This window comes from Ranitomeya imitator, chromosome 1, assembly GCF_032444005.1.
Source record: "Ranitomeya imitator isolate aRanImi1 chromosome 1, aRanImi1.pri, whole genome shotgun sequence".
NCBI classification, from domain to species: domain Eukaryota; kingdom Metazoa; phylum Chordata; class Amphibia; order Anura; family Dendrobatidae; genus Ranitomeya; species Ranitomeya imitator.
In genome coordinates, this window is record NC_091282.1 from 56,369,782 (window position 1) to 56,396,808 (window position 27,027).

Genomic DNA, 27,027 nt, shown 5'->3' on the forward strand with positions numbered 1-27,027 from the left:
AGGAGATCCCTCAGGAGACCATCCGCCACCTCATCAGGAGCATGTCCAGGCATTGTAGGGAGGTCATACAGGCATGTGGAGGCCACACACACTACTGAGTATCATTTCCTTGTCTTGAGGCATTTCCACTGAAGTTGGATCAGCCTGTAACTTCATTTTTCCCTTCCCCCATGACGGCACACCTGAGAGAGGGGATCCGCCCAGCCAGGACAGGAAACCCTACTGAAAATAAAAGGGCGGTACCTCTCCCTCGCTTCAGTTGGGTTTCCTGTCCTGACAGGGACCCTCTTACTGAACACGGCGGTTCACTTACCCAGGTCCCGTCCCGGCGTGGAAGAACAGGCAGCGCCTGTGCGTCGGGTTCGTGGGTCTGGAAGCGCCGTCCGCAGGTCCTCCGGGTCTCTGCGTCCGAGCGGGCGTTGAGCAGCATGGTCAGAGGGCTGTGTTCCCTTCCATGGCTGCCACGCCGCCCTCCCCTCTCTGCCGGCGTCCAGGTGCGGTGGCCGCTTCCGGGTCGCTCGCCTGACGTCACGCGCAAGGCACACTGGGAATGGGCGTGACGTCGGGGGCGGGCGCCGGATCCAAGATGGCGGCGCCCATGATGAGAACGCCGGCCGGTGAAGGGGAACTCCGGCGGCACGGCAGAGAGTGGGAGGGGGTTAATTTGGGCACCGAAGGAGGCGGGGAGTGCAGTGGTCCCCCCATAAGAGGGGGTTAGACCACAGAAGACGCGCTCATGTCCATAAACTTCACCATGGAAGTAGGACAACAGGAGCAGCAGCAGCAGCCGCCTTCACAGCAGCAGCAGCAGCAGCAAATGGAGCTCTCACCAGATGCCTTGCCGAGCCACCAGCATACCAAGAGCAGCCGCTCAAGTGGTAGGAACAGCAGTCGCTCTGTCCGGCAGGATTCGTCGGCGTCCAGGAGGGACGCTTCACGTGCATCTGTCCAGCCTCCAAAATCGGTACCCTTGATTGTCGGTGGTGGTGAGTGATCTACGTGAATGTAACCCTTATGGTAACAGGGTCTATTTTTGTCTGTTTTGATTACTAGGGGTCCAGGAAAGCGGTTGGTAAAACAAAGAACCGAGAGTGTGCCCTTTGTAGAAACCCGCTTGCAGTTCAGTGGCAGAAGGATCTCTGTGCTGACTGCATTACGAAAACCATACAAGAAGAGACCCCTAATTTTGCCACTAGCCTAAAAGCCATAATACAGGCTGAAATAAGACTCCTTAAAATTGGCCCTTAGCGAACCAAGAAGGAGAAGCTGTAAGGCGTCCACAGACTCAGATGCCTCTCAGATACAGGGGAGTCATAAAACATCCCGGTCTCCCTCTACCTCCTCGGCCTCTGTCCAGTCTTCAGATTCCTCCTCGGACAGTGATTCAGGAGGTCGTCCATGTTTCCCAACTGAGGACGTAGATAAACTGGTCAAAGCAGTTAGATCTGCAATGGGGCTTAAAGAGGAGAAGACACCTAGGTCACTAGAAGATGTCATGTTTGGTGGCCTAGAAGAGAAAAGGAAATGCACGTTTCCAGTTAATGCAAAAATAAAAGCATTAATTGACAGAGTGGAAAAAGCCCGAAAAAATGGGTTCCTTGCCCTCTTCATCCAAAAGGAGATATCCTTTTGAGGATAAAGACTCTGAGTCCTGGGAGAAAATCCCTAAGATTGACGGGGCAGTAGCCAAATGTTTAAAAAAATCATCCCTTCCGTTAGAGGACTCTGGTGTTCTCAAAGACCCGCTTGATAAAAAAGCAGATAGTTTCCTGAGACACATCTGGGAAGCCTCAGCGGGGGGCCTTAAGCCGGCGATTGCGGGAACATGTACGGCCCGTGCCCTAATGGTCTGGCTACATCAGGTAGAAGATCAACTGAAAAACAAAGTACCCAGAACTGACATCCTTGCAAATATTTCTTTGCTACAAGGAGCAGCAGCTTTTTTGGCACACTCTTCTGCGGATTCCGCAAGACTAACAGCTAGAGCCGCGGGTTTGTCCAACGCGGCAAGAAGAGCCCTCTGGCTCAAAGGTTGCCCGGGGGATTTGCCATCTAAACACAAACTGTGTTCTATCCCATGTGACGGCCAACTTCTCTTCGGTAAAAAACTTGAAGACTTCCGGGAGGCGGGACACATAGATGGCCGCATCTTAATCAGCTCTCTGCTGGCGGGACCTAAAGTGCACCCTACGGTGCCCACAGACGCCGCATTTGTACCAGACAAATAACCGGAGGCTCACTGCAGGGGCCAGGCATCACCACCTGCCTTCTTCTCCCGGAATCAAGGGCTGCACGAGCCTGAAATTAACCTCCCGGCCGCCGCACGTGCTCTCCCGCCCGCCATCTTGGAGGCCTGGGTGTGGGAGCTTTTCACCCCGCTGCCAGGGGACTCCTACTGAAGACAGGAGCCAGGTAGGAGCGGAACCCCGCAACACAGAGGCCTCCAAACAGTGTGTGCTTCTGCCGGCAAAAGAGACCATACACAGACAGCAGTAGCCAGCGGCACCCGAGAGACTGCATCCCCCGCCCCCCTCCCCTCCGCCGACATACTTTCATGCTCCATCAACACACCGCTCAGCCCAGTAAGGGGGAAGTTGCTCCTGGGAGACTGCAACTGCTCCAGCGTTTGCAAAGTACTTGGGGAGAGATCATTATCTCCCCAGGTTTCCTTCCACAAAACCCTCGTCAGGAGATTGAATTTTACAGACTGTTAATACAGGCTGCACTTCCAAAATTGACCACCAGAGGGAGCCAACACTTCACCATTTAAAATAACTACAAGATAATTATACAAAGGAAGGAGAGAGAAAAAGGGGAAAAAAGAAAAATGTAATCTTCCTTATTGCATGACTCCCTAGTTAACACTTCTGCTGCATCCATTTTTACAGACATTCTGATGGAAAAATATCTCACCACACCTAAAACAAATATGGCCAACAAAAATCCTCCCAAAAGAACAACGGGAACAAATAAAGATAAAAATATAAATAAGACCCCTTCGGCACCAAAAATGCAAGCCGGGAAAGGCTCACCTTCTCCGAATAAGTCTGATGACTCAGCTACCCAGGGGGACTTTGATGATACCCAGATGGAGACACTAGCAATAAAAGTCTCTAAGATCCTCATGCCAATGTTTGACTCAAAATTCAACCAACTGCAGACCTCTATTAATTCAGTGCTCACACAAATTACCACGCTGACACAAAAAATAGGGGAACTGGAGAATCGTGTGGTGGACTGCGAGACCTCCACCTCAGATATCCGCTCAATCCTTACACGCCAACAAACCACCATTGACTACTTGAAAGACAAGGTCGATGACTTGGAGAACCGGAGCCGAAGGAGTAACCTGCGGTTCGTGGGCATACCTGAATCGATAAAGGGAGAGGATCTCATCACTTTGTTAACAAAGGACTTACCTAAGGCCCTAGACTTATCTTTCCCACAGAATCCTCCTTTGATCGAAAGAGCACACCGATTGGGAGACCAGATCCCTGATGAGAAAAGGAGACCAAGACCAGCGATCGCTAAATTTCTATACTACACGGCTAAAGAGGCCATTCTTAAAGCATATAGACAGCGGCGTTCACTTATTATCAGAGACTTTCGGGTCTTAATATTTCAGGACTTCTCACCAACAGTGACTGCCAGGAGAAAGTTATTTACCCCAATCTGCAGTCAACTGGTAGAGAAGAACATCAGGTTCCAGTTGCTATTTCCGGCCAAACTCAAGGTGACAGAGAATGGCCGAACAACCGTATATACAGACCCGGATGCAGCGAAAGCGCACTTCCTCCCTCAAAATGATGCTGACTAGGAGAGTCAATTAAGATGATATTGACCCCCTCATTTGTGTTATGGCAGAACGTTACTTTACCTGTCAATTATCCATGTTAATGTTTATATGTTTAAAAGTTTATGTCTCCCATTCTGGGAAAGTTAACTTGTTGCGTTTTTCCCATCAGCTTCAACCTTCCCCCTTCTCCCCGAGGGCACACGGCTTCTTACCATGTCCTGCCTACCTTGAGGGACCTGCTCGCTGGGACAGGACCCGAGAGATCCAGAAGCAAATATTTCCGATAATCAAGATGCCCAGAGCTGGAGTGGGATGAGTACCGCATCCACACAAATTACACCAATACATACACAACCACATACATTCATTTCTTGGAACGTGGCGGGATTGAACTCCCCGGTGAAGCGCAAGCGCGTTTTAACCCATTTGAATAGATTTAAACCCGATGTTGTTTTCCTTCAGGAAACCCATTGGAAACAGGGAGAAGGTAATTCTCTACGAGCTTCTTGGATTCAAGGGTGCTACACGGCCACACATACCACCAAATCGAGGGGCGTGGCCATTTTGCTGGGGACTTCGTTATCTTACACGTTGCTAGAGGAATACTCTGACGCAGAGGGAAGATTTCTATATCTCCTACTCCAGATTGGAGACACTGTTTACACACTGCTTAATATCTACGCTCCAAACAGCCCTAACAGCACTTTTTTCTCGAATCTATATCAATTTTTATTATCTAAACGTATAGACAACCTTATTCTGGGTGGAGATTTCAATGCCGCTCTTTCCCCACATCTGGACAGGTCATCCAACTCGCCTCATGACAATCAGACTGCCCAAATTATTGTAAAAATAATGCAGCACATTGGTTTGTGCGATCCTTGGCGCGTGCTCCACACCACGGAGAAAGACTATACATTCTATTCACGGGTGCATGATGTGCATTCAAGAATAGATTATTTTCTACTTACTGATACCCTGTTTGAAAAGGTGGAAAATACAACAATAGAAACCATCGAGGTGTCGGATCATGCGCCAATTACATTACGGCTCTTTCTGAACCCACCAAGATATCCCTTGAGGCATTGGAGATTTCCATCATATTTGTTTAATTCAGAGGATTTTAGGGGATTTCTTCAGACACACTGGAACAACTTCCTAGATGATAACATGTCATCTTCCTCAGACACGTCCCTATTGTGGCGCACCTCTAAGGCAGTGATGAGAGGCCATATTACTTCCTACCTGATACATCAAAAGAGGGAAAAAAGGGCAAAATACCAACTTTTACACATGGACCTATTGACTGCTCACCAAGCCTATCTGATTGATCCCACAGACACACTTAAAAAACAAAATTATCTAGAAGCCAAACGACTCATCGATACTTTCACTATTGCCCAGGCTACAAGAAGTATAGATTTCACAAAGAACCATTATTATAGGTGGGGCGGAAGGACTGGCAGCTTATTGGCACGTCTAACTAAGCCGTTCCACTCTAGACGCACAATTGTACAGGTGAGACACCCAGAGAACCATCAAGTGGTCACATCAGAAAGGGACAAACAACAGGCCTTCCTAAAATATTACACTGAACTATACAGAGAACGACCATATAGCTCACAGGACACGTGGGATCTTATATCCTCGACCGCACTTCCAAAAATAACGAGAGACCAAAGGGAGCAGTTGTCAGCTCCAATAACTACTGAGGAGGTGCGGTCGACGATTGAGTCCCTACACAATAACAAATCACCAGGACCTGATGGTCTAACTGCTGAGTATTACAAGATGCTGCAGCCAAATATCATCCCCACGATGGTGGACTTACTTAATACCATATACACACAGGGGGAACAAGTGGAAGGCTTTCATGAAGCCCACACAATTCTTCTACCCAAACCAAATAAAGACCCTCTTGAGGTAGGCTCATATCGTCCGATATCCCTACTAAATGTAGACTATAAAATACTCACTAAAATCCTGGCGGATCGCTTGCAAGAGTTTCTGCCAGATTTACTCATACCTTCACAACTGGGTTTTACAAGAGGCCGTCACTCTGCTCTGGGGGTTAGGACGGCTGTAGCCGCAACAGTTCTTGCTAAACAACAAAATTGTCCTCCCACACTGCTACTCAGCCTTGATGCTGAGAAGGCATTTGACTCAATATCATGGAGCTTTCTGAACACGGTTTTAAGGTACAGAGGCTTTGGCGACATCTTTCTTAGACTTTTATACATCATACAACATAACGCAACCACTAAATTATCCATAAATAATTTATTATCTCCTCCAATCACTTTGGAAAGGGGAGCAAGACAGGGATGCCCAATCTCACCGATACTTTTTAATTTGGCATTAGACCCACTATTAAGGTACCTGCAGGAGTGGCCAGGCCTTCAGGGATTACAATTTGGGAACACAGAAATTAAAATGATGGCTTTCGCAGATGATATTTTAATCTTTATGTCAAGACCTCGGGTCAATCTGGGCCCTTTGCTTTCAATAGTAGAGCAAAAGGGAGCACTAGTGGGTTTCTCAATAAATGTGACAAAATCTGAAGCTTTGATGCTCTCGGGACCCGCAAAACCTACGTGGGCTCAAAAGTACCCTATTCAGTGGAAAACCCAATCTATTACATATCTAGGTGTTCAAATTACTAGATCTCCAGTAGAACTACAGCGGACCAACCTGCAGGCATTTATCAGGTCATTGCAAGATGACTTGAATGCATGGAGCAGGTTCACCCTATCTTTTATAGGTCGGGCAAACCTAATAAAAATGATCTCTTTCCCGCGGTTGTTATACCTGTTTAATGTCCTGCCGTTCTATTTAAGACCTGTAGATGAACGCAACATCAATAGACTATTCCGCAATTTCATATGGCAGGGAAGGAGACCTAGAATTGGACTGTACATCCTCCAGCAGCCTAAGACTAATGGGGGAATCAATTTCCCAGATGTTAAATTATATAATCTGGCAGCCAATATGCGGATCCTTAGGGACTGGCTGAACGGTACATCCACGTATTCATCCACTACCGTAGAATCATCTCTGATAGGTAATGGGTCCCTGGTAAGCTTATTACATTCCCCTTATCCCTCATTATCATCAGACCACGAAAATAACCCCTTATTCATGTCAATGTGGAGGACGTGGGTGGTGGTGCGTAGGAGGCTACACTTGTCCAGTGGTGTTTCGCTTGCACAATCATTTTCCAATAATCCTAGTTTTCAGGATGGAAAGGCACACCCCATCTTCTCTAGATGGCAGAGAGGGGGTTTACAGTCCATTAGGGACATAGTTGACACACAGACAAGAACCGTCATTTCATTTGCTCAGGCATGCACTTTGTTCGACTATATACGCGCACACCCTTTTCACTACATGCAGCTGCAAAGCTACGCACATAGTGTCATACATGCTTTCAACGACAATGACTGGCAGGACGAGTTACTGAGCAAGTTAAATACATGCACTCAGAACAAGGGTCTGGTCTCGGGGTACTATACATTCCTTCGTCCTCTGATGCAGTATGATGCCGTAGGGGTGGGAATTACAAAATGGCAGGTGGATGATGTCTCCTTTACACCATCTTTTATCTTGCGGGCATTACAGAAAGCACTCAAATATATACCTTCTGTCTCTTATTGGGAAATGGCGTTACAGATCCTGCACAAAACCTATGTTTCACCAAAACGTAGTTATCTGATGGGGAATCTGGCGAGCCCGGCCTGTTCTAGATGTGGGGAATTTGAAGCGGACCACTATCACTGCTTTTGGGCTTGTCCACAAATTCAATTGTTCTGGCAGCGTATACATACCTTCGTGTTGACGCACACCTCATATAACATCACACTTACTTCAGCCTGGGCTCTCTTTGGTCATATTACAGATAGTGATGTCCATATACCATATCATGGTAAAAAATTCCTTTTTATTATCTCAGCTGCAGCTCGTAAAACAGTTCTGCAAAACTGGTTGGCGCCTAAAGTGCCCACATTGCGACTTTTCCTAGAGAAACTTGCTTTTTTGTTTGGAATGGACTGGATAGAGGCTTCCCTCCAGAAAGAGAGAAGGACTCAGACATTCTTTGACACATGGGAACCATTTATAGCGATTCTTCCGGCTCACACTAAGCAAGGAATCAGAGATTGTTTTAAGATGACTACTTGGTTCTTGGAACAAACAATAGCAGGTCGTCCGCCTCTGTGAGGATGATTCGCGGATTGAGACATATAAACCTGAGGATGTAGGAGTGGAAGCCGTGTGCTCTTCCCCCTTCCCCCTTCCTTCATTTCCCTCATGTGTTCTTCTCCCCCTCCCCCCCCCCCTTTTTTTTTTTTTTTTTTTTTTTTTTTTTTTTTTTTTATTTCTTTGTTATGTTTAGGCAAATTATTTTATTTACTTACTGATTGATACAAGAATGTGCAAATTGTATTCCCCTTTTTTTTTTTTTTTTTTTTTTGTGTGTGTTTTATCTAAATTTTATATCTGTATTGTCAAAAAAGTTTAATAAAAGCATTATTGGAAAAAAAAAAAAAAACTTGAAGACATCCTGGAACATGCAGGAGATAAGAAGAAAGGTTTTCCCAACATCCCTAAAGATCCTAAAAAACCTTTTTTTCGGAGGAGAAGATATAATAGAGGTCGCCCCCCAGGGGAGAGGAAAAATTGGGATTTTAGAGATAAAAGAGGATCGGGCTATATGTTTAAAGGCCCCTCCACATCGGCAAAAAAATCCCCCCAATGACATTACGCCAGAAGTGGGAGGAAGACTCTCCCTCTTCTTTCCGGCCTGGGTAAATATCTCCCCCAGTATCTGGGTCACGAACATCATCAGAGACGGCCTAAAAATAAAATTCGTCTGTCCTCCCAGTCGAAACTTCATAATAACTCCCCGACGGAAGTCTCAGCAGGAACAATCTGCCCTAGAAACCGAGATCTTGGGACTTGTCCACAAAAAGGTTCTTCAGGAAGTCCCGGTTCAGGAGGAAGGAGAGGGGTTTTACTCCCCCCTCTTCTTGATCCAAAAACCGGATGGTTCTTGGAGAACTATTATAAATCTAAGGAAGCTCAACCAATCCATAGAGAACTACACTTTCAAGATGGAGTCTATAAACACGACCATAAAACTTCTCTTCCAACACTGCTTCATGGCAGTAATAGACTTAAAGGATGCTTACTACCATATACCAATACATCAGGAATATCGGAAATACTTGAGGGTAGCTCTCTATATTCAAAATCAGGTAAAGCATTTTCAATATACAGCTCTTCCATTCGGCCTGTCTACAGCCCCCAGAGTTTTCACCAAAGTGATGGTGGAAGTGATGTCATACCTCCGGTCCCGGGATGTAGTAATTGTCCCATATCTGGACGATTTCCTGGTAATAGGGAGGTCAGAGTCCCACTGCACTCATCAAATATCAGTAGTAACATCAACTCTAATGGAGCTGGGTTGGATAATAAACATCCCCAAATCCAGACTACTGCCAGTAAAAATACAGTCCTTCCTGGGGTTAATACTGGACTCCGAGCCTCAGCTCTGCCTCCTTCCACAAAACAAAGTGGACAAGATAATAAACCTGACCAATACAGCAATACGTCAACCCGCAATGACTCTCAGAAAGGCGATGTCCCTTCTAGGCTCATTAACATCGTGTATACCGGCAGTAGAATGGGCACAATTCCACCTAAGACAACTACAGTGGGAAGTTCTCTCAGCTCAAAGACTGTTAAGAGGGCATTTAGAAGGAAATCTATGTCTCTCCCTGAGCGTAAGGGATTCCCTAGCTTGGTGGACTGTAGAACACCACCTGACAAAGGGGGTCCGGTGGAAAAATCCGGTCATAGACATCATCACGACCGACGCAAGCGGTACAGGTTGGGGAGCTCATCTGAGATCTCACTCTGTACAAGGTACCTGGTCCATAAGAGAAAAAAACTATGGATCAAACGAAAAAGAGCTATGGGCAGTGGAGAAAGCCCTAAGACATTTTCTCCCTTTACTCCAGGGTCGCCATACTCGAATCCTAACCGACAATCGAGCAGTGATGTCAATCATCAGGGGGGAACGAGGTCCAAAGGCCTCATGAATGCGTCAAAACTCCTCTTCCAACTGGCGGAACAACACCTGTTATCTCTGTCGGCACTACACATCAGGGGCATAGAAAACACTGAAGCAGACTTCCTGAGTCGCAGAGGCTTAAGACAGGGGGAATGGTCCTTAAACCCCCAGATATTTCAGCAAATAGTCCAAGCCTGGGGCTCACCAGAAATAGACTTGATTGCCAATTCTCACAACAAAAAAGTCAGAAAATTCTGCTCCTTGAATCCAAGAGAACATCCCTTCGCAGTAGATGCCCTACTAATACCTTGGAAGTTTTCTCTGGCCTACGCATTCCCCCCGATAGTGATGATCCCAGCTGTGATCCGGAAGATCAGAGAGGATCAGGCGAGGATTATCCTCATAGCTCCATTTTGGCCAAGGAGACCATGGTTCTCCCTTCTAAGACAGATGTCGTTAACAGATCCATGGATTTTGCCAGAAATTCCGGACCTACTAACCCAGGGCCCAGTAACCCACTCTCAGGTGAAGGGCTTCCATCTGGCAGCCTGGAATTTGAGAGGGCGTTACTAAGTCGCCATGGATTCTCACCAGGTTTAATCTCCACCCTGTTGAAAAGCAGAAAACCCATAACTTCTAGAATCTATGGTAGGACATGGAAAAAATTTCTTGACTTCCTGGGTGAACCATTGGGAGATGTGGGTCCTATCCTAGAATTTCTGCAAGCAGGATTACATCTTGGGTTAGCAACCAGCACCCTTAAAGTTCAGGTTTCAGCCTTGGGGGCCCTGTATAACTGTAATCTTGCCTCAAATAGATGGGTTTCACGATTCATAAAATCTTGCAGTAGATCTCGGCCGGTCGTTATCCCAAAAATCCCTCCTTGGGATCTAAATTTGGTCTTAGAAGCTCTAACTAAACACCCGTTCGAGCCCTTACAGGAGTTATCACCTAAATTACTTACCCTTAAAACAGTTCTTCTAGTAGCCCTAACATCGGCACGTAGGGTAAGTGATTTGCAAGCCCTGTCAATATCCCCTCCTTATACTCAGGTTTTTGATGACAGGATCGTTCTAAGACCGGACCCGGCTTATCTCCCCAAGGTGGTTCAAAAGTTCCATAGGAGTCAAGAGATTACCTTACCATCTTTCTGTAGTAATCCCAAAAATCCAGGGGAACAAAAGTTCCACATGCTAGATGTGAGAAGATCTATGTTACAGTACATATCTATGACTAGTCAGTGGAGGAAAGACCAAACCCTATTCATAGCCTTTCAGGGTAGCAAAAGAGGGTGTGGGGTAGCTAAAAGTACTATTGCTAGATGGATCAGGGAGGCCATTAGTTTATCCTACTCTGCGGGTGGCACTCCGGTTCCTGAAGGCATCAAGGCTCACTCTACCAGAGCCATGGCTACCTCCTGGGCGGAAAAGGCTGAGGTATCAATTGATCAAATTTGCAAGGCCGCTACCTGGTCCTCACCCTCAACTTTTTTCAAGCACTACCGGCTAGACCTTTCCTCCTCTGCTGACCTAACCTTTGGTGGAAGGGTACTCCAAGCGGTGGTCCCTCCCTAAGGTTTCATTCTACAAAAGTCTCTCAGGTGTGCCGTCATGGGGGAAGGGAAAACACCAGGGTTACTTACTGGTAACAGGTTTTTCCGGAACCCATGACGGCACTTGTATATTCCCCCCCTTTATCACCCTTTCGGTGTGCACTATTGTTTTGGGTGCTTTTTTAGTTAATATGATGTGGTGTTGGATTGCCATGTGTACTAACCAGGGGGGCCTCTCATGCTCTGAAAACCAACTGAAGCGAGGGAGAGGTACCGCCCTTTTATTTTCAGTAGGGTTTCCTGTCCTGGCTGGGCGGATCCCCTCTCTCAGGTGTGCCGTCATGGGTTCCGGAAAAACCTGTTACCAGTAAGTAACCCTGGTGTTTCCACTTCGATTTTGAACATCGTTCCAACTCCAGAGCTCCATGGGATAGTAGTTGTGATTTACGTTGATAATTTTTAGGTTTTATTGTTCTCGATACATTCCACTATGCAATGAATAAAGATTTACAACTGATTTCATTCAGTGATATCTAGGATGTGGGATTTTAGTGTTCCTTTTATTTTTTACGGAGCATTGTATTTAAAAAATGTCTATTGTACCCAGCATTAAATATTTTTATGAAAAAAAACAAAAAAAAACAAAAGTACACATTTGGCATTAAAATGTAATGAAAAAAACTAATGCGCATAAATATGGTATCACTGAAAACGTCAACTTGTCCCACGTAAAACAAGCCGTCATACATCTCCCTCAGCGGAAAAATAGTTTTAGCATTAAGAATAAAGCAAAGCAAAAATAATTTGTCCTATAAAATAGTTTGCGCAAAAGCGCCAAAACAAAGTATAAATGAGGTATCGCTGTAATCGTACTAACCCGAAGAATAAAGTCGCCTAATCACTTATACCGTACGAGGAACGGCATAAAAAATAAAACTAGTTCTTCACCTGCTGTTTGTTCATTCTGCCTCCCAAAGATTGCAGTAAGTCTCGCCTCACATTTATCCTGCTCTCTGCGCTGAGCGCTTACATCTTGATTTCCTTGTAAATCTCTGAAATACGTTGTTCAGATGGAACCCCTAGTGGAAGATTCCCTAGAATGAGGCAGATGGAGGCACTGTGGACGCCATAGGACCTTTGATCATGTGGTGTCCTTTTCAGGTGTGCATAAAAGTGCCATCTGTCACAGATTTGTGCACTTCTGGGGAATAAAAAGACATACCGCTGAACAGAGTCCAAAGTAAGGCCGGCGTCACACTACCGTGTTTTACGGACGTAAGAGGGGTGCTGAAAATACGGATTGCATACGGTACAATGCTTCTCTATGCCCCAGCTCCTATCAGCCGTATTTTACTGATCCGTATTATACGGTCTTCTACGGCCGTAGAAAATCGCAGCATGCTGCGTTTGTCACCGTACAAAAAATCCGCCAATGAAAGTCTATGGGGGCCAGAAAAATACGGATTACACACGGACAAGCAGTGTGACTTGCGAGAAATACGCAGCGGTGTTAGAGAGAAAAGCCGGCAATTCAGTGCGGTGTACAGTAAAATCACACTGACAGGTTACATTAGAATAGGTAGAATAAATGTGTACACATAGAATAGGTATATATATATATATATATATATCATTGAGACACATGTATATATATTAATATTTCATCCAGCGCTAGATGGCTTTAAAGCCGGTAATTCAATTGCCGGCTTTTGCTATCTCCTTCCAAAACCCGACATGATATGAGACATGGTTTACATACAGTAAACCATCTCATATCCCCATATTTTTTTGCATATTCCACACTACTGTTAGTAGTGTGTATGAGCAAAATTTGGGCGTTCTAGCTATTAAATTTAAGGGTTTAATGGCAGAAAAAATTGGCGTGGGCTCCCGTGCAATTTTCTCCGCCAGAGTAGTAAAGCCAGTGACTGAGGGCAGATATTAATAGCCTGGAGTCCATGGTTATTGCCAAACCCCCCCCCCCCCCCCCCCCGGCTAAAAACATCTGCCCCCAGCCACCCCAGAAAAGGCACATCTGGAAGATGCGCTTATTCTGGCACTTGAGAATAACCTTCGGCACTCAATAAGGTCCACAATAGCTTCAATTTTCAAAGGGTAGATTTATTACGGAACAGCCGATTAACAACAGACATCACAGTTTCCAACGTTTTGGCAACATATGCCTTTCTCAAGGAAGTCTATGCACAGAGAAAACATGAAGTCCATTATAATATGATCAAAAGACTAAGACTAATAGATATTAGAAAAAGAAAAACACATGAACAACGTTCATATATAGTTTAATTACCGTATAAGATCCAACCGAAATCCATAGGTAAAGAGGGAGGGAGGAAGGAAGAAACAGAAGATTGGGAGCACAGTGTTGACAAAAGTTTTTGCTGTTGAACGGGCTCATAGGGTCCCGCCGCAGCCCCCTGCCCCAGGAGCGAATCCCCGTACCATGCTTGCTAAAATACTCAATTACAGGGACAGAGACATTATCCTTAGAAAGGCTAGAGAGATGGAGGATTTGACGGCTGGAGGTCAGAAAATCGCCATTTATCCGGATTATTCCGCTGCGGTTCAGAAGCAGCGGATGAAGTTTACTGGGGTCAAGCGGCGACTGAGGGAGCTAGGAGTGCAGTACTCAGTGATGTTTCCCGCCAAGCTGAGACTGGTGGCTTTTAATAAGACCCACTTTTTCCTGACACCGGAGGACGCTACCCAGTGGCTTGACACCAATGAGAAAAAGCTGAAAGGAATGGGCGACTGACATGTCGGTGAGATTTGGCTGGAAATTGTTTTCTCTGTTGTTGGCGGAGAGTTTTGCGCTTGTTAGCGTTGGTTAAAAAGTTGAGCAACTGCTAAGGGTTTTGCTGGGCCATGTTGAGGACTGGCCGGAGGGGACAGTACCGTCTACTAAATGTGGGGGAGGAGGGCTATGGCGGGTACTGTAAATTGGTTTGGTACTTTTCTTATATGTTCATATAAGTGCAGTGTTAAGATATAATAAAGTGAAAGTTGGGGGAAATTATGTTTGTTATGGCAGCGGGATGCGAATGGAGAGGGTTAAGTGAGGGAGAGTGTGGGCAGTGGAGCCCCACTCTTGCTGAAAGGAAGAATGCGTTACACTGGGGGGGTTAGGGGGGCAAGTTGGGAGGGGGATGGGAGGAGTGGGTCAGCTCATACTTGGGAAATTGGATACTATGAGAAATAAGCCACATGAGGGAAGAGTATATTAAAATATTGAGTTGGAATGTGAGAGGTCTGGCGGATTAAACACGGCGGGCGGCAAGTCTGCAGTATGTTCGAGAGCAGAAGGTCTCAATGATATGTCTGCTGGAGACACATTTAGTGCGGGAGAGGGTGTACGTATTGAATAGGCGCTGGATACAGAGGGCGTATCATTCTACTTTCTCGACGTACTCTAGGGGTGTGTCTGTGTTAATACCTGCGGGGGTGCAGTATGAGGAGGTGGCGGTAAAGGAAGATGTGGATGGTCAGTATGTGGTGGTGAAATGTAAAATGAATGGAGTATTGATGTGTATAGCGGCAATGTATATTCCGCCCCCATACTCAAGCAAGAAGATAAGAGAGGTGCTGGAGAGGGTAGAGCGTTGGGGACCGTTACCACTACTAATTATTGGCGATCTTAATAATATATGTGATGACTTTTGGGATAAGAACAAAAAACCCCAGAATAGGACAGTGGGACATATCACTACGTTTGGGACCTATGTCGGGGAAGTGGGCCTGATTGATTTATGGAGAGTTAGGCATATCGGGGAGAGGGGGTACTCATGCTACTCGCCAGCTCATGGTACTTTGTCTAGGATTGATCTGGCACTGGGTAACCGTTTACTGGATACGATGATAGGGGATGTGAGATATTTGCCCAGGGCTCTCTCTGACCATAGTCCAGTTGAAGTGGAATTTCGGCCGGTGGGGATACGGAGCGGGAGCAGGAGGGAGTGGAAAATTCACCCTAATTGGCTACACAGTATAGACTTGGAGAAGATTAAGAAGAAGTTGGTGGAATTTTTTGAGATAAATGAGGGAAGTGTAGACGTGCTTACTGAGTGGGAAGCCATGAAAGCGTACTTGAGAGGGCTGTTGTTCAGGGATATTAGTAGGTGTAAGCGGAAATCGAGAGAGGCAGAGAGGTTGGCGATTGATGGGCTGAGGGTGGCGGAGGATGAGATGGTAATAATGGGTACTCCGGAGGCTGGGAGGAGGTTAAAGGCAGCTCAGAGTCAGAGGCGGTTTTGCTGAGTAAGGCTGAAAGGAAGAGGGAATTCATGAATCTGGCCTATTACCAGGAGGGTGAATCAGTGGGTCATTTGCTATCGCTGGTGGCGTCTGCCCAGAGAAATACTTCCTTTGTTCATTCTCTGGTGTCTGGGAGCGGTATTGCTGTCTCTGAGACTTCAGAGATTTTGGAGATCTTTGCAGATTTTTATGCAGACTTATACTCCTCTCGGGTAGATGGGTCAATGGAGGACACGGTGGCGTTCCTTGAGGAGTTGGAGCTCCCAAGGCTGAGTGACATGGATAGGGAGGATTTGGAGGCTCCCATTACGGAGGAGGAATTGGGACGGGCATTGCAGTCGATGGCTAATGGGAAGGCGCCTGGCGTCGACGGATTTCCTGCCGAAATTTATAAAAACTTGGGGGAAGTTTTGATCCCTAAATTGAAGGCGGTCCTGGAGGAGGCTAGGAATGGTGGAAGGCTACCGGCATCTATGCGGGAGGCCACAATAGTGGTGATTCCTAAGGAGGGGAAGGACCCGGCACAGCCGGACTCATATCGCCAATTTCTATGCTTACTATAGACATTAAACTCCTGGCTAAGGTGTTGGCGATGAGGTTGACAAGTGTTCTTTCCGGCCTGGTACACTCAGATCAATCTGGCTTTATGCCTGATAGATCAACTGCGATTAACTTACGAAGGCTGTATATGAATTTGCAACTCAGATCCGATAACTGTGGCCAGAGAGTTATTGCATCTTTAGACGCTCACAAGGCATTCGATAGTGTGGAGTGGGGGTATCTCTGGCAGGTGTTGCGAAGAATGGGGTTTGGACCGCAGTTCATATCCTGGATTCAACTAATGTACTCGATGCCGATGGCCAGGGTTAGGGTGAACGGGGAGTTGTCACGGACCATACAATTGGCTAGAGGGATGAGACAGGGGTGTCCGCTATCCCCCCTTTTGTTTGCTCTGGCTGTGGAACCACTGGTTGCTATGCTTCGACAGTCTGATGAGATGACGGGGTTTAAATATGGGGTGATTGAAGAAAGGGTGGCTCTGTATGCGGATGACATTTTGTTATTTCTGGCTGATCCAGTTGCATCCTTGGAGGGAGCCATTGGGATTATTGAACGATTCAGATCAGTGTCGGGGCTTAGGATAAATTGGAGTAAGTCTATCTTGTTTAAGGTGGACAACATGGGTGGGGAACCACTGGAGGATGGGCGACTGGAGGTGACGAGTAAATTTAAGTATCTTGGAATATGGGTATCTATGCCGGTCACTGACTATATACATAAGAATCTGACTCCAATCTTAGGTGTCCTTAAGGCAAAAGCGGATGCTTGGCTTAAGCTGCATCTATCTGTGGTAGGTAGGGTGAATCTTATCAAAATGATTCTGATGCTGAAAATACTGTATATTCTCCACAATGCGCCAGTTTGGATACCACGCGGGAAATTTAGACAGATTAACCCTCTGTTCAGGAATTTGATATGGGGGAGACAGCATCCGCGTATCAGACTGGAGACACTTCAGCGACCCAAGGATGATGGGGGTCTGGCATTGCCTAACCCTGAATTGTATTTTCTTGCAGCCCAGAGTCAACATTTAAAGGGCTGGGCGCATGAAGGGTCATCTGGAGTGGTACAGCGGTTGATGGAAGTGGTGACAAAAAGAAGGCCAATGGTACAATGTTTGGAGGATGGATCCCTGGAGATTCTGGGGAAGTTATATCCGACTGTGCTGTTGATACGCAAGCTGTGGAGTAGATTGAGGCACATACGTGGGATCACGGACTTGACTAGATACTCGCCGCTATGGCATAACAACAATCTGAAGGAGTTTGAGGCACTGGGGGTACTGACAGAATGGCAGGTCAAAGGGATTCAGTATGTGTATCAAATAATTGAACAAGGTGAACTGAAATCATTTTCCCAATTGCAGGCGGAATTTGGTCTTGGGACTGCAGGGGAGTATCAGTATTTTCGGATGAGGCATGCCTTTGGAGCTCAGAGTAGGGACGGAGGTATTAGGATTCAAAGGGATATAGTACTGGAGTATGTGTGTAATGACGGGACGACTAGAGGGGTCATATCCACTCTGTATAAAATTTGTTGCACACTTTCCTATTGGGGTTTCCAATCATGGCGAGAGCTAAATGGGAAAGGGATCTGGGTCCAATGGATAACGAGACTTGGGAGTGGGTGTTAGAATGGGTCCCAAGACTGTCGCTGAGTGAACCGTATAGACTGTCACAGCTTTATGTGATACACAGAGTCTATAAGTCTCTGATGGTGCTATATAAGGCAGGATTGCGTAATGACTCTGTCCGAGGTGTAAATCTACGGATGCTGATATTTTTCATATGATGTGGACATGTCCGAGGTTGGCTGCCTTCTGGGTGGTAGTTTTGAGTCGTATGGAAGGTGCATATGGATGTAAGGTGCCAAGGGATCCAATTGTGTGCTTGTTGGGATGCGTGGATGAGATTGGAGTAGATAAACACCTAAAGATAGCTATTGCCAGATTGTTATACATAGCTCGAAACTGGATTAGGGAAGAGCCGCCGTCAAGAGAAGAGTTCCTCCAGTATGTGAAGCAGGGCCTGACACTGGAAAAGGGGATTTATAAGAAGAGAGGGAAAATTGAAACGTTCAATAAATTATGGTCTTCATGGATGGCTATGGGATAGTAATGTAAAGTGTGGCTTATACGATCGGTTGAGGGATTGGATATTCTATTGTCTTAATGATGGAAGTTATTAGCAAGGTGAGCTGCTTTGTGGGGTGGGGGCGGGGGGTCTTGGGATCGAAGGGGGTTGTTTGAAGGGGGAGGGGGGGAAACTTTGTATTGAAAATGTGAATGTAACATGTTAATTGCTTTATTTTTAATAAAAATCTATTTGAACAAAAAAAAACAATATACATACCTTCCGATGATCTGTATCGTCCCACGATGTAAATCCATCTGAAGGGGTTAAAATATTTTACAGCCAGGAGCTCTGCTATAATGCAGCTGTGCTCCTGCCTGTAAAACCCCGGGGAATGAAGGTAATGTAGGTCGATGACCTGTAGTTACCTTCATTCACGGTGATGCGCCCTCTGCTGGTTGTCCTCATATGAACTCGAGCCTGGGAGCTTTCCAGGAAAGTTTGGACACAAGACTGGTGTCATTACAAAATGATATAAAACAAAGAAAACGGGATAAATTTATCCGCGATAAATGTGACTTTGAAACCAGCAAAGCGTTTACCTGGAACAAACATCTCCAATTACACAACTTGCAGAAATATTCGAAAATAAGACAGTTTAAGAAAGGACACGCATGGAAGAAAAATTATTACAATAATAAAAAAGACTACCTTACCACTGACTCTGATTCCAGCGCTACGGAAGATCTAGGAGGTGCGTCTGGTTCATCTACTTCCGCTCATCGTACAGACAATGCTGTATCCCCTTTAGACGCAGGACTCGTCGTGGGGGTAGGAGAATCAGTGGACGGCAACAGCCAGAAAAGAAAACAGGTCTCTTGGAGGCCACCACAATAAATGAGACATGTAATGAGGTTGTTAATTTAACTGACTTTATTCTTAATGAAGCGCATTTTTCGGTTTTGTCTAAGGGCCTCAATTACTGCTTACCGGAGGAATTTAATATCGTTGACTTCAAAATAGATCTGTATAAGGCGGTGAGAAAGATCCATTTGTTTAAATCGTTTGCGTTACCTGCACGTTCTGATAATATGCAAATCGACAGGCTGACAAGCTATCCAGGAGAACTACCTTGTAAAGTGGGCCCTTTGGGTTTCACGTTAATGGAAGATCCTTTAGGTAACGTGCAGGAAGATGTAGAATTACTTATGAGTCTTGCAGATGACCCTTCACCAGCCACTGCAGAGAGCGTGACACCTTTTGTCCCCTTCATGAGAGGGGTTAAATCCACATATGTCCCACCTGTGTCCCCAGGTAATCCTGTGGATATTTTTGAGGCTCAGGTTATAAAAGATGTGGAGGCCCTCCTCTATAGAAAGCCTCCTAGGAATTTAAATCCAGCCGAATCTAAAGCCTTAAAAGACATACAAGAAAGGACCGATATAGTAGTCCGTGGAGCCGACAAGGGCGGGAACACCATTTTACTCACAAGGGATTATTATATCAAAGAGGCCAAAAGACAGTTGTCTGATACCAATACGTACAAAGTGTTAAAAGAAGATCCTACATTTAGAATTCAAACTTCTTTGCGTTCTTTTTTGAGAAGTTATGTAGAAAAAGGTACTTTATCTAATAAACAAGTGGAAAAATTATTTCCAACATTTCCCAGAAAGCCTCATTGGTATCATATACCAAAAATACACAAGTCCCTAATAGAGCCCCCAGGACGCCCTATCGTGTCTGGTGTGGGCCCTATCACGGAACCCTTGTCTGCTTACTACGTCCTTTGCTACGTGACGTCCCATCATATGTAAGGGATACAAAGGATTTTTTAAAAACCTTAAAGGCCTTTGACTGGCAGGAGTTTCTCCCTAGCCTCTATAGATATTGAAAGCCTGTATACGAGGATTCCACAGGACCTGGGCACAGAGGCCATTAGAGAGATTTTGAAAAATACTCCCACGGATGTAAATACCATTTCATTCATATGTGAGGGGTTGTCATTTATTTTAAAGAACAATACATTCAAGTTCGATAATATTTGGTACAGACAGACAGAGGGTACAGCCATGGGTACCCCTGTCGCATGTACCCTGGCTAACCTCTTTCTGGCTGTATTTGAGGATCGGTACATCTATTCCTCTAGTAACCCCTTTTTGAAGCATATTAAATTTTATGCGAGGTTCGTGGATGACATGTTCATGGTGTGGGACGGTGACCAGGTCACGTTCGCACAGTTTGTGGAACACCTGGAGTTGTCCAACAGCATGAACATGAAATTCACCTCCAAATTTGGAGGAGCAGAATTAGTTTTTCTTGATGTGGGTTTAAAGGTTAATTCAGAGGGAATACAAACAGAAGTGCATCGCAAGCCATCTATACCAAACGAGCCTTGCCTTACAGTCAGTTTTTGAGGGTCAAAAGAATAAATAATAGTATCACCGGTTTCCATAAACAATCTCAGGAATTATACAGCAGGTTTGAAAAAAGAGGCTATCCTCAATCTATCCTTAATGGGGCATTAGCAAAAGCAACAAATACAATTCCCAATAGAACACAAAAAGAGAAAAAATTTGTGTTCTCCTTTAAGTACGGCCCAATGGACACACAAATTAGGGCCGCTGTGAGAAAAAATTGGCAGATTTTGAGCCAAGACCCGGATTTAAAGGAGATAGTAGAAAGGGGACCGCTATTTGCTTGCTGCCGTAGTAGAAATATTAGGGATTGTTTAGTCCAAAATAGGATTGTTTCTTCACAGGGTAATTGGTTACAAACCGGAGTCCCCAAGGGCAACTTCAAGTGCGGTCACTGTAATTTTTGTCGTTTTCACCTTACAGGTAATTCATTGAAGGTTGGCCCCATCTTTCATGAGGTACGTCACTTCATCTCTTGCAGGACAGCTCACGTTGTCTATGTCTTGTACTGCCCATGTGGATTTTTTTTACATCGACAAGACAATTCGTCCGTTGTTTGTCCGCATCAGGGAACATTTCACGTCGATACGTACAGGGAAGGGGGTGCCCCGGTTAATTAAGCATATGAGAGAACAACATGCTAGTAACCCAGGTTTTGCGGTTTGCAGGGCTAGAAAAAGTCTCCTTACCACAACAGGGAGGGAATCTTGATCGCATCTTGCTGAGAAACGAAGCTAGATGGATTCTGCGTGCAGACGCATCAGGACCAATAGGATTCAATGAGAAAATCGATATGTCGGTTTTCTTGTAAAAAGTCATGATGTTGAACATTTGTAGTGAAAAGAGTGTTCTTGTGCTTTTTGTTGTAATATGTAATTGTTTTTAACCATTTATAGGATGTTTTAATTCACCTGTCATTTCACATGTTTTCCGGATTGTGGCCATTCAGCCACGGTGATGTGTGAGGAGGAGGGTGGGGTCTGAGGCTGTCATAGGTTAAAGACCCACCTCACTTCCTCCCGTCACAGGACCTGTTGAAGTGCATTAAGCACGAAACGGCCGTCGTCCGTGTGTGTTCACAACCCTCCCTGCAGCACGTTATTTATGTCTGAATAAATCTGACGAAACATCACCGGTGAGTGCGCTTCATCTTTTTTTTTTTTTCTGCAGTTTGCAATTTTCACTCCACAATATCCACTGCTGCTGGTTTCTGGAAAACAACCATGGAGTCAAAATTGTCACTCCCCCTGTATATAAATTCCCAGAGAGTATAATTTCCATAGTGGGGTCACTTAAAGGCGGATTCTGCTCTTCCAGCACTTGGGGGCTCTATATTTTATCCGCAAACTATTCTAGGAATATCTGCCCTCCAGGAGGCAAATGGCGCTCCGTCCCTGCGGAGTCCTGTGTGGCTAAGTAGTACCGTACCGCCATAGTTAGGGTATTTCTACATTCAGCAGAAATTGTGGGACAAATATTGGTGCCATTTTTACCAATTTCCCAGTGTGACAATGTAAAATCTGGGGCTAAAACAAGAATTACATTTTTACCAGCAACATTTTTCTTCACTGCCCAAAGGTATGAAATTCTCTTATCCACCTGTGGTGTAAATATAACTGCACCCCTAGATTAATTTAAGAGGTGTAGTTTGGGTTTGCTGTTATGGCACATCAGGGGCTCTACCAATGTGACATGGCACACTCACACCAGTGCAGCAACATATGTCGAATGTCTCCTCAAATAAAGATTGTTACATAAAAACAGAAAAAAACAAATAGTGCCGCGAAATGTGAACTCCAGTATGGCGCCTCTTCCCTTCTGAGCTTTGCACTGTGCCTCCAAAAGTACTTTTGTCCACATATGGGGTATCGACTTACTCAGGAGATATTGCACAACAAATTTTCGGGTTCATTTTCCTCTATATTTGTGAAAATGATAAAATTTGAGCCTAAAGCAAAAAAAATTTTGTGGGGGAAAAAAAATTATATATATATATTATATTTTTCACCACACATCTAGTTAAATTTCCTGGGGGGTTCCACTGTTTAGGCACATCGGGAGTTCTCCAATCATGACATTACTCCCGCAGACCATTTCATCAAAGTCTGCCTTCCAAAACATCACACCTTCCTTTCTGAGCCCAGTTGTGTGCCCAAACAGTAGTTTTCCCACACATATGGGGTTATCTTTGTACTCTGAAGAAATTGCACAACAAATTTTGGGGTCTATTTTCTCCCGTAAAGCTACTTTCACACTAGCGTCGTACTCGGCCCATCGCAGTGCGTCGGGCCGACATACCAACACTAGCAGTGAATCCGCTGCCCCATTGTGAGGTGGGGGCGGAGTTCCGGCCGCGCATGCGCGGTCGGAAATGGCGGACAGTCGGCAGCTAAAAAACATTACATGTAACGTTTTTTGCAGCCGACGGTCCGCTACAACACGGCGCAACCGTCGCAAGACGGTTGCGACGTGTGGCAAAATTTCGCAATGCGACACTAATGCAAGTCAATGGAGAAAAAACGCATCCTGCAAGCACTTTTGCAGGATGCGTTTTTTCTACAAAACGACGCATAGCGACGTGCAGTGCACGACGCTAGTGTGAAAGTAGCCTTACCCTTGTGAAAATAAAAATTTGGTCTAAAGTAACAGTTTTGTGAGGGAAGAAAAAGTAAAATGTTCAATTTTTTTTTCTTTCATATTCCAGAAATTCCTGCAAAGCACCTGAAGGGTTAATAAACTTCTTGAATGTGAAAACATGTGAGAAATGTTATTTATTGACTATGTTCTGACAGAACTCTGATTTAGGGGCATAAAAATTTACATTTTGAAAATTGCTAAATTTCTCTTTCCCCCATGACGGCATCACGGAGAGAGGGGATCGGCACCACGGACATGAACTTTTGTTAATGACCAAATACTTATTTTCCACCATAATTTGCAAAATAAATCTTACCAAATCAGACAAGGTGATTTTCTGGATTTGTTTTCTCATTTTGACTCTCGTAGCTGTGATCTACCTATGATGTCAATTACAGGCCTCTGTCATCTTTTTGAGTGGGAGAACTTACTCAATTAGTCGCTGACTAAATTATTTTTTTCCCCGTGTGTGTGTGTGTGTGTATATATATATATATATATATATATAATGTCGCTGACATCTATATATCTATTCTGTGTGTATATATCTATTCACTCTATCACGCTGTGATTTTACTGTATGCGGCCGATGAATTGCTGGCTTTTGATCTATATCTTTCTATCAATCCCACCCATTTCAGCTATTTTCCCTGCCCCCAGACCTGTTTGTTGGGTACAGCAGAAAAATATTCCACTTTCCCATTGACTTTCATTGGATCCGGTATTTTGTACCAATACACAGGTATTGGAAAGTATTTTTGCCCATTTTCCCGAATCCAAATATTTCACTATTCGTTCATCACTAGTTTTTAATAGATCAGACTTCCTGGCAGTGTGTTGGTACGAAAAATATATTTATATATATTTTAACCCCTTAATGACAGCCAATACGTCTTTTAACTGACCTGAGATATTAGAGAATAGCCTCCCCATACAGGTGACAATCCAGCAGCTGTCTGCTGTACACTATAGCTGACAACTTGCTGTATCAGCCACGATCAGTGTTTGCACCGTCCAAATCTGTTTAACCCCTTAGATGCTGCTGTCAATAGTGGCTACATCATAAATGGTTAACAGATTGTGGGGGCTTCCTATTTAACCAAATTGGTGCCCTCAGATCATGATTGTGTGGTCCTGATGTTTGCTGTGGCAATTCATGGCCAAATAGCGGCCTAGTCTGATGGCTGTTGTAACCTGTTCAGAAGTTAGAGGCGTTTAGGTGGTAAAAATGCACATTTTCATTTCTGTCATACCACTTTGCATTAATTCCTGTAGAGCACCTGAAGGGTTAATAAACTACCTGACTGCAGTTTTCAATATGTCAGGGCGTGCTGTTTTTAAAATGGTATCACGTTTGGGGGTTTCCCAATATACGAGACCCCTAAAGTCAATTCAAACATGGATAAGTCCATAAAAAAAAATTTTTTGTAAATTTCCTTGAAAGAATGAAAAATTGCTGCTACATTTTTAATCCTCCTAAAATGCTAGCAAAATAAAATAACATTTTACAAATGGTGCTGATGTAAAGCCGACATGTGGGAAATGTTATTTATTAATGGTTTGCTATATTATGACTATCTGGATTAAAGGGATAAGCATTCAAAGTTTGAAAATTGCTAATTTTTTAAAATTTTTCTCAAATTTTTGATATTTTTTATAAATAAACACAAAACATATTGACCTAAATTTACCATTATCATAAAGTATAATGTGTCATGGAAAAAACAGTCTCAAAATCACTGGGATTTGTTGAAGCGTTGCAGAGTTATTACCACATAAAGTGACACTGGTCAGATTTCAAAAATTTGGCTCCGTCACTAAGGGGTTAAAGTCTTTCATTGTGTATTGACAAATATACCGTATTTTCCGGCGTATAAGAAAACTTTTTAACCCCCGAAAATCGTCTCAAAAGTCTGGAATCATCTTATACGCCGGGTACGGCGTGTGCAGGGAGCGGTCCTGTATGGTTCCCTGGGTCTGGAGGAGAGACCGGTCACGCAACCGTGACGTCATCGCAGGTCCTTCGCTCAATGCATCCTTAGGAACTGAGGCCGCCGCTTGCACCGCTGAGAGCCGGGGGCCGTTGGAGGGTAAGTATATCCAATATTTTTTTTCTACATGAATATGGATCCCAGGGCCTGAAGGAGAGTCTCCTCTCCTCCAGACCCTGGGAACCATACAGGACCGCACACGCCGTATAAGATGACCCCCGTCTTATACGGCGAGTATATCCCAAACTCCATATTTTATATGGAAAAGTTGGGGGTCGTCTTATACACCAGAAAATACGGTATATATATATATATATATAATAAATGTTCCCCTTCTTGTCTTTGTCCCGTTAGGGGCCTTGTGCCCGTTTCTCCCCTCGTGCTATATTCTACAGTAGTGACCACAGATGATAATAACAGGATCCGGTGACACTGACGGCCGCGCAGCGTTTATTATAATGGGATGCAGTCTGCACAATCCCTCTCCTGTTCTGACCGTTCGCTACAATGTATCAGTGCAGGGAAAATTTACCAGTTTGGACTTGGTTTCCCTTACAGGGGATTGTCCAGGCCGGACACAATTGTACCAAATCCTCAGCTGTGCTAGTATCAATTATATGGACACCTTTAGGTACAATTTTGTTTGCAAACTTAAATCAGGCATTTTGGACTAAATATAAATATATAGAAATATTTTTGCAATAACGTTTCATAAACAATTTTGGCTTTAATGGGGTTTTTCTTTCCTTTGCATTGCTGGTTGGAGAATGAGGTAACTGAGGATCCATCAGTGAGCTCATCCTGACCGATCTGTGCTGGTTTAGGGCCACAGAGCAGCATTAAAGTTGGGCTGAACTCTGATACAGTCATAAATCATCCGAGATCTAGAAGAGCTGGAAACCCCACAGTATAAGGAGCTCACTGAGTGACCCTCAAGTTACCTCATTCTGCAGCCATCAAGGTGCTGGGAAACAAAGAGCTGGTTACGGCCGAGCAGCGCAAAATGTGACACGAAGCAAAATAACAAATGGGATTTTTAGAGCAATTTACATGTATTTAAAGGGATTGTCCGGTCTTAAGGTAAAAGTCTGCAGTCATCTATGTGACTGTGACTGCAGACTTGTAAATCCTCTCATCATGGAGACTGCGCGCTGCCGGCATTTTTCTCAGCCCAGAGATGGCAGAAGACCCCTCATGTGTACAGGAATTGTGACCCCCTGCCCACGAGAAGCAGCAGCGCCTCATCCTCCAGATACATGAGGGTCCCATCGCTGAGATCCGATGTCATCTCCATGGATACGGCATAAATGTGACAGACCAGAAGACCCCTGTAAGGCAGAGCTCAGTCGTGGGGGGAAGGATGTGGGTGTGAGGAGCAGATCCCCCCACATATTCACAGATTATCATACAATACATGTGGGGTCATTTCATGTCAGGAGAAAACGGAGGAAAGAAGAAATCAGATTTCTTACAATATAAAATAATGTCCTCCTGCCCTCGTTCATGTCTTAGGAAACGGGGGAGAAATCCGAATCACCCGCTATTATTTATTCCCTGATCTTTGGGATGGGAAACCCTTCCTGAGCGCCCTCCATCCTATAAGAGCCAGATATCTGCTCCATTACTGGCAGCAGGTAAGGAGCCAATCACACTGCACGGCTTCTA